Source organism: Dipodomys merriami, unplaced genomic scaffold, assembly GCF_024711535.1.
Source record: "Dipodomys merriami isolate MVZ:Mamm:240054 unplaced genomic scaffold, mDipMer1.0.p SCAF_280, whole genome shotgun sequence".
Taxonomy (NCBI): domain Eukaryota; kingdom Metazoa; phylum Chordata; class Mammalia; order Rodentia; family Heteromyidae; genus Dipodomys; species Dipodomys merriami.
In genome coordinates, this window is record NW_027204271.1 from 1145450 (window position 1) to 1157467 (window position 12018).

The 12018-nt window shown below is 32.6% G+C and overlaps 1 pseudogene; it reads left to right on the forward strand.

The window, feature by feature from the left end:
• The first annotated feature begins 4592 nt into the window (after positions 1 to 4592).
• On the forward strand, positions 4593 to 4689 carry LOC138838504 (U6 spliceosomal RNA; annotated as a pseudogene).
• Positions 4690 to 12018: the final 7329 nt, after the last annotated feature.

Sequence of the window (12018 nt, forward strand, 5' to 3'; positions counted from 1 at the left end):
GAACTTCCTTCAAAGAAGTTTGAGAATATTTCATTGGTAGGGATCAGAGATAGTAAGAGAGTCAATAATCATTATTAAAGGGATCAGATCCATGGTGGAATGAATCAGAGATCCCGCAGGTGCATCTGAAAATATTCATATCCTGTGTCAAATATTAGAACATCCTTGAAAATAGAAAACAGTCTAAGCAGTCACTCTGGTGTATAATATCACTGGAGAAGTTCAGAATTGGTAGTCTGTATCTAGATTAAATAAACCAAGAAACTATGGCAGGGCAATGTGATACAAGCTTAGAATTCTAGCACTGAGATTAAGACAGGAGATTAGATAATGGAATTACATAGTGATATGTTCCCTGGACCAGGTAATTTTGTCTTAATAAAACAAAACAAACAAGAAAGGAATACATAGTTGGACGTTTGGGCTAATTTTGTCATTATGTTTTGAGAAGTCAAATTTCCTGTTGAAATGCAACTCATACTTAATCCTCACTTGTGTTTTAAATTCTCTCTTCATTACAGAACATTCCTAGATGTTAAATGACTTATGATTCCCATCCAAAATTTGATAAATAAGTTATCATCATTCTGTTGTATCCCAAAGAAATGATGCAGGATTACAAAAGATTAGGCCTGGAAAAATAGCAAAGTTCGTCTAAAATAGGATTTTGAAGATCTGGCTAAATTAGAATTTAGATTTAAAATAATTTGTTTTTGCTTGAAATTTTATATTCTATAGGATTCTACGAAATTCTTTTTAAGTAGAGAGTTAATGACAAATTCACAAATGATTTTGCATTCTATTTCCCTAGAATATTATTTCAAGAGAGTTATAATTAGAACTTAATGTGAATGTTGTAGACAGAGTTGCCAAAAAATTGATGATATTAATTTATAAATTGAGAATAAGAGCAATTTTTGGAATCTTTGGTATAACATGGTATGAAGAGAATGATCGTGTGACATCTTCTTTCTTCTACCTGTATGTAACACAGGAAGCAATTTCCTTAATTATTTGCTACTGTATACACTGAGAAAAATGTTAGGTTTGGATTTGTTTTTGTTTTATTGGTTTGTCCTAGGGCTTGAACTCTGGGCCTGGACACTGTCTCTGAGCTTGTTTATGCTCAAGACTCGTGCCCTACCACTTCAACCTCAGTGCCACTTGCATCTGGCTTTTGCTGAGATGTTTATTAGAGATAAGAATCTAGGGAATCTTTCTGCCTGGGTGTGCTTTCAACTGTAATCTTCCAATCTTAGCATCCAGAATTTAGAAGATAGTTTAAAAAGTATAAATATAAATAATATTTACAAGTGTTCCGATCTCAAGAATCCCAGTGGCGGGGTGGGGGGTGGGATGATGCAACCCAGTTTATTATGGTATTCTTTCCAGAACATGTATGTCATCACATTAGTAGAGTTCTATTTTTTCACAATAGAGATAAGCTATTCATGATGTGAATGAAGGGAAGTTTGAGGTGCACCCTAAAAGTTGGAAACTGTTGGGCTAGGATGACTCTATATCATAAATATTGGGATTGATGGTCATAAAAAACTAGCTTATTGAGATAAACAATTGCTTACTCTTGAAGAATTAATTATTACCAATGCTACATAGTTTTATCCTCTACCAGAATGTGGTTTTTTTTCTGTTGAACCTCAATCTGTAACATCCCTTTGGAAAATGCATCTATTGCAGAATTACATAACATGCAAGCCGGTACTTTTTTGAATCTCTCAGGTATGGAATCTTCTGAATTTGAAAATGAGTAGTTACTAGTCATTGGAATGTTGAAGAACACATACATTCTGTCTTCTTAACAACTTATTTACTTTTAAAAGTTATAAATTTCCATAGAATTAAACTGTTTTCCCTTTTAGTATGAGAATGGACTATATTTATTCTTTTTTCAAAATATTGGTAAGTATATTGTGAAAATATTGTCTAGTCGGATAGCATTCAATTTGATGGTCCTCTGATTAAAAATGGATAATTAATTCAAATTAGACGCCAAACAGTATTGTTTTTTTGACTAATCTGTAGTCAACAAGAAAGTTTAAAAATGCCTTAGAATGTGTTCCTAACCACCAGTTTTATAAATGGCTTTGTACAGTGGTTTGTGATTACTTTATTTTACATGGGATAATATTTTCTACTACTATAAGTTTTGGCAAAAGAAGAAAACTAAAAATTTACTACTGTAGAGGAATATGATAGAAATAGAAGACAGTTTTATGTTTGTCAAATCTGATGAGTACCCATATTCAAGACTTAAAATCATATTTCTTACTATGCTAGACAGATAGGGAAAACATAAAACACCATATGATAAGGCAACAATTCATGACTTTTTAAAATGTACTTATTATGTGATTAAATTTACTTTATTAGCTAATATTTTGGTTTGAAATATGGGAGGCTGATCTAGTTAACAAATTTTCGAAGGCACCTACTGAAAAGCACAAATGGAGGAGGGTACTATTTCTACACATTAATGAATGGTTGAACCTGTTTGGCATTAGTGCAGAGTAAATAAATCAACTCTATTGTAACTTGCTCCTTACACATGAAAAACCTGTAACATCACTAAATATCATCTACTTGTAAAGTGTTATTTTGGCAAATGTGATTTTAAAAAGTTTATTTGAAAAGGAATATACTTTCAGGAGATTCAATGTAGGTTATCATTTGCTTGAGAATGACAACATTTTTATACTACAGAACCAAGTTTTACTGAAGTACCAGTGTTTTGAAGCACTAAGGATCTTCTCAATTAATGTTTTCCTGAATTATATTTGACCTCTATGTCAAGTATTCCTAGCATTGGTAGACAATTATGAATCTATCGTTCCAGGAACTATTTTTTGGCCTGATGATGTTGGACTGAAATCATTTATTAATCATTAGGAGAGGGGTATTACAAATAATATTGTGACATTTGTGATCTTTTTCACTCATATTGGATGGTCATCTGAAAATTGAAAGTTTGAATTACTGTACTTTCACATTTTGTGATTTCATCTTGCATTTTAGGTTGCCTTGCATTTCCCAAATTGCTTACTGCTAATTCCTGCATTTCAAGGAATTGGGGCCCTGAAATATAGGAAATGAGAAATTGAGATGGGTCTTCAATTACTTTCTGCTGGCATGTTGCATGGGCCTAGGTGAGAACTCTTGCCCTAGTTATGTGATGATGCGGATAACTGGGACCTGGGATCCTAGGACCCATGGATCCTGTAGAAGAATAATAGCTTTTATATATCATATCAATAAAATTTGAGTATAATCAGTAGGAATGCTTCAGAAATATGGAGAAAAACAGTTTGGGACAAGCGAGTTAAAACAATAAACATCAGCAGAGTAAAATCCCTTATAGATTAGAGGAAAACAACATTGTTTTTGTTTTTTTTTTTACCATGTGAATTCAGAAACCAAGAACACTTAGAAGGTATCACAAGTTTATACCGAAAACATTGCATTGATACTTTTTATATTCTAATATATATTCTAATCCTGATTATTTATATTCCAATCTATTTATTGGAATAAATATCAATTAATTTGTCAAATTATAATTAATTCTAGTAAAATTCACTGTGTGAAATATAAAATCAGCATATATAAATATAAAATATATAATTATATATAATATATGAAAATGTTTTGCATTGTTCTGTTGTGGTTATGGTATCAAAGGCAACTGTTTGAAAGTATTATTCCATTACCTCTACCTCAGTGTTTGGTAGAATTAGAACTAAAGCATTACCATTCGGAGATGTACAGCCTAGAGACAAGAAGAAACACTGTGATTAAAACATTACCAAATTAAGGCCTAATAACAAGAAGAAACATATGGACTTCTCCTGGCACTATGGAATATATTTGGTGATAGAAAATCAGTGGTGTAAGTTTCTGCCTGGTTGGATGGTAGACAGGCCAGGGCATTAGGGAATCATGCATATGAATAATTTTTCACCTTCTAGGCTTTAGCTACTTTTGAAATAGTAGGGTGTAATAAACAATTATATTTTGAAAAAAGACCTTCTAGTCTGAACATTTCTGTCTGAACTGTTCGTCTCTCTATGATCCCTTGTAACTAAGATTAGTTTTGCTCCAGTAAGACAATCTATGCTATCAGGGTAAGATATTCTGGTTGGTCTGTTCCTACATGGAGCAAGGGTATAGGGTCAGGGAGACATTTGTGCCAGTAAGCCTTTATTTGGGAAATTTTATGCTACTGAAGTTTAGAAGTAGCTCTTAAGTAAGGCTTACTTTGAATGCATTAGCTCCACAAAGCTCAATCAGTTGAGAAACAAGTATTTGAAAAGCCATCACCTTTGGACCTAGCTATAAAGGCTTCAAAGTATGATCAAATTTCAAATGAAAAAGACTTAAAATAATCATTGACAAAAATTACAAATGTGAGCAATCGAAGAAAAAATATGTTTTTTCCACCATACACAGAATTTTACAGAAATAATATGAATAGAAATTTTGGGAACAATAAGGTTTCCTTGTTACAAATAGGCAACCAAGGATATATGCCTGTCTTAAGATTGCATTATTAACTATTTAAATTTACAGGATACTACATGCTTCAGCAGCACGTCTACCCAAATTACAATACAGAGTTTTACATGGTTCTTGTACAAGGATGATATGAAAATTTGTGAAGTATTCCATATTTTTCATTCTTCAGATGCAAGAAATTAAACAGTAATTTAAAAATTGAGTACAAATATACAAGTGTAATAATACATGTAATTAATAGAAATAAATGTTAGTTTGACATCAATGTATTCAATCTTCACCTTTTTAGAAAGGCCTTTACATAGCATAACTTTTATAAAACTTTGAAATATGATAACATTGTCATTTTATCCCAAAGAAATAAAATTCTATAAGGACCTAGGAATTAAAGGAATCTTAAACTGTTTCTATATGGAATGCAATCTGAAAGGTCACATTTATTAATTAATTTATTATTATTGTAAAACAATGTTGAATTCAAAGTATTGTATCTAGGAGAGAATGAAATAGATTATGGACATTATACAAACAGAATACTAAATATTTTAAAATACACTGTTTCAGAAAAGCACCAGAATTATCTTTAGTTTCTGTACTACTCATTTCAACAGATAACTTAAAATTATTTCTGATTAAAAAATCACAAAAATCATTATAGGTGTATAAAAACAACTCAAATATATTTTTATATCAAAGTCAGGCAGTTCACTTGGAAGAATACCATGGAATCCATGAATTTTTAAAGTAAGATATTGCTGCTGTATTGTAAAAATATTTTGTATGGACACCTAGGATGGACTGGCAATTTTGAAATTTAAGAAACTTACCCAAACCATTAGGATTTAGGAGAACAATTTCTACAGCCTTCTACAACTTCAAAGAGGTAGTGATACATAATTATTATTTTGGCAATATCAAATGCAGTTTCTTCCAAGTTGTGCTTCAGACCTGGTTTTATATAATGGTTCAACAGAAGGAGATCTAGCATAACTTTGCTATTTCTATTCTCAGCAGAAAGATGCAAGGGGCTCAAGAAGCCTTTAGTTTGGTCATTTGTATCAGCATCATGATGAAATAAAGAAGCCACTCTGGTATTATTCCATGTATAAGTACTGTGCAGGGTTGTCCAGACATTCACGATTATTGCATGAATATCTACCTTGAGCCACCAACTCATGGACAATATCTAAGTGCCCACTGTAGGCTTCTCGATGAAGAGGGGTATATTCATCGTTATCCCTAGCATTCACATGAGTGGCCTTTTTGGAAAGTAGTCTCTACACTGTAGTAAGGCGATTATTTTCGGCAGACCAAAGAAGAAATTTACATGAATCCTTCTCCATTTTTCTTTTGCAATTGATACCATTTCTTACTTTTTCATCTTGTTCCTCATCTTCATCAGAATTGCCTAGCCAGAGATTTTGAGTGCCAGTGAGAATGAGGTGTCCATGTATTTCTCCAATAGTTCACATTGGATGAACTGGTCAGAAAAATCCAGTAAATTTTCTGCATCTGTTTTTTTCACTATTATTTATTTTCTCCTTTTTAATTTTTACTATTCTAAATTATTCTAACTGGAGAGTAGGGAATTGGTAGAGAGCAGAGGAAAGATTTTCCTCCGTATTCAAAGGTACAGACTGAAAATGAGGACCAGTGGTGTCTTCATGTACAGCTTATTCTAGGAATGAGAAAATAGGAAATAATGCCTTCTATATAAATGAATTGGGAAATGGCAGAGCAGAAAGTGAAATGATGCAACCAAAAATATAAAAGCAAAATAAATTAGGATAATTATGGAACAATCATATTACCTATGAGAACCATGAAAGGGAGAGAGGAAGAGAGAGACAGATGTGAAATGATCTAGCTAACTACAAAATCCATCCCTCTGATCAATTTATAAAGAAAATAATTAAATTTTTTAAAAGAGATGGAAATAGAATTTAAGATCAGATGTCTCCATTGTTTTTAATTATATTTTTATTATCTTAAATACTTGGAAAATGGAATTTCCATTCAACAAATCAGTATTTTTTTAAGTATAATGGATCTTTATATAACTTTTCCACACCCTTCCAAACCTCACCCCACTTTAATTTTTTCTAGTTTCATACTATCTGCATTGAATATTATACCTTCACTCTCTTCCTCCATAACTCTCTTTATTCCTTCCTTTTGACTTCCCCTCACATCTTCCAAGTGATAGTTTCCTGATATATATTTTGTTGGATTAAAACTTCAATTTTATAAGAAATTACACCTTTGAAATACTCCTCTGCAAATAGCACGCTTTGGTTAATATATTTGTGTAAACCTGTATAAAGTTCTAGCTTCCAAATATGAGACAAAACATGGGTCCTTTGTGCATCTGGCTTAGTTCACTTAGTGACTTAGTTCACTTAATATATTTTTAGATCTATCCATTTCGTTGCAAATAATGTAACATTCTTCAGAATGGATGGGTGCAATCAATTGTGTATATGTGCCAAACTTTTTCTAACCATCACTCGGCCAAAGGGTATCTGGGTTGTTTCCGTAACTTGGCTATGGTGAATAATGCAGCAGTGAACATGGTTGTGAAAGTGATTTTATTGTAATCTTTTGGTAGAATTCATCACTACCTTTATGGGAGCAATCCTCTAGCCAGTTTTCCAGAATAAGAACATCCCTCCCTTCATCTTCATCACAATGTATTGCAAGTCCTCAAAAACACACTTCCCCCTACAGGTCTAAATAAGCTAAAACCACATTGTTCCCATATTTTTTCAATACATTATTTCATAATTGTACATATAATTTAGTGAGAACCATCTATGTACTTTCCTAATGTGGGAATGAGGGACATCACAGAGTAAAAGTAAGAAGTATGCAATTGAATTAGCTATTATCACATTTAATATAATTTTCAGCTCCAATTCATAGCCTCACATAATATTATTTTAATCTTTATTTGATTACTTCATCTAACCTGTAAATTATAACAGGTGAGTTAAAAGCAAAGGCAAAAATTGTGGTTTGATTTTGACACTCATGTGTGAGGTTGCACAACATGGGCAAACAGATGGATTGGAATTAATAGCTCTTATCTATTTTGTTAACGTACAGATAATTTTCCCAAACTGATTTTTGCAATTCGTATTCCATTCAACAACAAGAAACATGTGGTCATTTCCTTTGTTTTGCTCCTTATTAACTTTTGTCTCCATTTTATTTTATAATGGATGATTTCATAAACCTACTGTAGATACAAAAATATGTTAAGATATTTCTATCTGTATGCATTGTTATATACATACACACATATATTACACAGGTTATAATGATAATGAATAACTTCAGTAACTGTACAGTTTACTAAATTATTAAAACTATCGACGGCTCATGCCTGGCATCCTGGTTACTCGGGAGGCTGAGATCTGATGATCATGGTTTGAAGTCATCCTGGGCAGTAATGTCCAGGAGCCTCTTATCACCAAACAATCAATAGAAAATCAGAATTGGAACTGTGGCTCAAAGTAGTAGAGTGGTAGCCTTGAGAGAAAATTTTCAGGGACATCATCAAGGCTCTTAGTTCAAGAAGTACAAACTACCCAAATAAAATCTATTTAATTTACACCTGTGTAAGTAAAGTATGTCCATCACCCAAATGTACAACCATGCTCATTTGCCAGGTAACTGTTTTTTCTGAAGTACCAGAAAATATTTTCACTTAAGTTGAAAGCATTGCACCATGGGTTCATTCTATCTCGCTCATGCATTTTCCACTCAAATATTCAAATCTTACAATTATTCCAATTATTTAAAATCATAGTTTTTTACTTTAATGCCCATAATATTAGAGTTTGAATTGAGTGTCTTGTGCCCCATAAGTGGGTGTTCTTACCACTTTGTCATGTCTCCAGCCCTAAATTATCTTGATTATTTTTCAGATACTTGTATATGATCTTGAGCTCAGTCCACATTATGTTATTCTTCCTGGAATTTAGAATATCAGGTGCATGGCATTGTGTACACATCTTTGTCCAGTCTGGGCTTTAACCTCTATCCTCACAAGAGTAGACTCCCATGTAGTCAGGATTTTCATAAGCTTGTCATACCTGATTTTTTTAAGTCTTTGCATTTCCTGCAGGTTCTTCAGTACTTAATTAATTTGTTTTCTTGGGTTGTTTTGTTTCATTTGAATGTATGTGTCGAGTTGTTCCTCACTTTTCCTTTTGTTTCTTTCAATCAAGTTCATTCCTAAAGTTCTGAGAAACCAATTCTTCTTTTTCACGATAGTCAAGGTGAACATGATTCATTCCAAAGCAATTTCAGTAATATTTAAACACCTTCATATCTATGAATGGTATATAAATGATAAGTGCTGCAAAGGGTCTTTTTATTTGCACAGCAGTCTTTGTCATACACAGACAGATCATGAAATATAAGAAGATATTAAAACTACAGATGCTAGCAAGGAGAAGAAAACCTATTATTAATTGTTTGAAAGAGGCTTCCCGTCTAGTGAAAGAAATACGTTGCTTGATGCAGGATTTCACAAAATTATATTGGTTGGACCAAGCTAAACAATCATCTAATTCTACAGAATTGAGGGAGATAAATCGAACTTCTGAATAATTTACATTTGGTTCAAATAAAAGCATGCTTCCAAAAAGAGAGTTCACTTTAGAGAAACATGATGAGTTGTATGTAAGTAGGTGCTTAGCTGATTTTGTTAATTTGTAAACTAATACAGGGAAATAGATTACAACACCGTAAAAAAAGAACTTTGCATTGAAATACTCATTTGTGTGTGTGTGTGTGTGTGTGTGTGTGTGTACACATGCACGCGTATACATGCACGTGCATTTGCAAGTGCTCATTCATTCATTCATCATTCCTGAGGCTTGAAAGTGACTGGGCACTCTCCCTAATCTTCTGTGACCAAGGATAGTGGTTTACCACTAGAGCCATTGTTCCACTTCTGTTTTTTTTTTTTTTTTTGGAGATAATCACATTTATTTTCATGATTGGACTGGCTTTGAATAGTGGTCTTCATATCTCAGCCTCCTGAGTAGCTAGCTAAGCTTATTCAGCCTCTAAGTAGCTAGTTAAAATTGGGCCTGTCCTTTATGTTTCACTGATCTTTTATTCTTGTCCTGAGGTTTTCACATGACTAAGTCATATATATGTGTAGTTGCTTTAAAAAAAAATAGTCTTACTGCGTGGCACCAGGGGCTCCCATCTGAACTCTTAATTATTGAGGAGGCTTGAGAACAGAACCCAGGCCAAAAGTTTAGTGGACTTCCTTCTCTATTGCTGGGTGCATTGGATTATTTCCACCATCCTGCACTATCTACAGAATAAAATTGGAAGGACTACAGAATCCAGGCCAACCAAGGTAGGAATCTAGACAAGTTGGTGTGCAACTCTTATGCCATTGATAATGGGAAGGCTAAAAAGACAGATCAGGAGCATGTTCTTGTGGAAAGGGAACCCTTATCCTAAAATTAACCACTGATATGACACCAATTTAACAAAAATAATACCCCAAGTTGAACACAATTTCCAACAACCAAAATAGGTATAAACATTAACATCCAAAACTTAGTAGAATCTGCTCTTTGTTCTAATATCAGCTTCATCCCAGTTTCATATGATGTGACAGAATAGTTTCTTCATTAAACTTACTATATATTTTAAAAGACCTAGAAAATTCCTTCTCACTTATAAAGTGCAAACGAATGGCAAATTGCCTCATTTCTTACATATTTGATTACCACTATAAATTCATCTTTTGATTATTATTAATAGTAATATATTCTGATTTATTACTTTACTTTGTAACATTTTTAAACTTTTGGCTTCTCTGCTGAAGTTGAAGTATTTAAATAGTATCATCAAATTATATTACTTGGGTAATTAGGGAAGTTTTCTAAAAAGTTTTTAACCAATGGCTTCTAGTAATTCTGGTGGGGTTTTTTTGTTTTTGTTTTTGTTTTGGGGGGGGGTCCAGTCGTGGAACCTGAACTCTGGGACTTCGCCCTGTCCCTCAAGGCTAGCTCAAGGCTAGCATTTGACCACTTGAGCCACAGCGGCACTTCCAGATTTTTTTCTGTTTATGTGATGCTGAGGAATCAAACCCAGGGCCTCAAGCATGCAAGGCAAGCACACAACCACTGAGCCAACTTCCTAGCTCCCTACGAATTCTTAATTGGTATATTGATTAGTTCATTTTTAATTTCAATTTAATTCTACTGTAAAGGTAATGTAGAGAGGGGATACAGTAACATAAGTAAGATAATGAGTACATTTATGATGGAAGGAACATTGTTATCTCTTCCATTGAATTTTTGCACACTCAAAAAAAACTACTGATGTTTTTCCTGTCGCTATTGACCAATGGGTATATTTCTTTCTTTGTTCATGCATTTTTTATTAAAAAATTGATATACAAAGGGTTTACAGTTAATTAAGTCAACTAAAGAGAACACTTCATTTTATTTTCTAAATTTCAAATTTTGAACTTATTTTGTTTGGTTTCTTTAGGGTAATTCTTTTTTCAGAGTTGGAGGATTTGTTAATTTAGTTTTGTATAATATTAACACATGTAAATTATTCAGATATATATTTTGCTTTCAAAATAGTTAACATGTGAATATGTAAAAATTATTTTCTTAAATTTTATATGGTTTGTGAATTTAAATAAATGTGTTTTCTTATAGTTCTAAACATATTTGTCCATGTAACAAATACTGTATTTTCAAGAAGCACATACTTTATTTAAAAAGGCTTTATTACCTGGTCACATTTTGGAAATATTTGTACGAGAATTAAAAAAAAATGTTTGAGCTAGGCATAGTGATTTGTGGTTTCCATTTTCTAACTATTGTGGGAAGTGTAAATAGGGTTTGTAATTCGGAGAGACTGAGAAACTATGAGACCTTATCATAAAATTTCCAGAGTGAAATGATTAGAGATATAGCCATCCCTAGCAAGATATAGAGCACCTGGTTATCATATTCTAAATCTTGAGTTAAAACACTAGTAACATCAATCTTTTGTCAAAATAAAAGGACACATATTTCAAAATGTTTATTACTTAAAACTTTTTTTTTTTTTACAAATTTCTCATTTCTTTTATTTCTTAATTTTCAATTTACTTAATATATAAGAATCCACTCCCAAATTACTCAAGCTAATTCAAAACTTTGGCAAATTACCAGAGTATAAAATTAACCCCCCAAAATCAATGGCTTTTCTGTATCCCAACAATGAGAAAAGTGTGGCTGAAATTAGGAAAGCAACTCCATTTGTGATAGCCCCACAAAAACTAAAATACCTAGGAATTACCTTAACCAAAGAAGTGAAGGACCTCTATGATGAAAACTTTAAAAACTTGAAAAAGGAAATCAAAACAGAACTTAGAAAGTTGCAAAAACTTCCATGCTCCTGGATTGGAAAGATTAACATCGTGAAAATGGCAATACTTCCCAAAGTTATCTACAA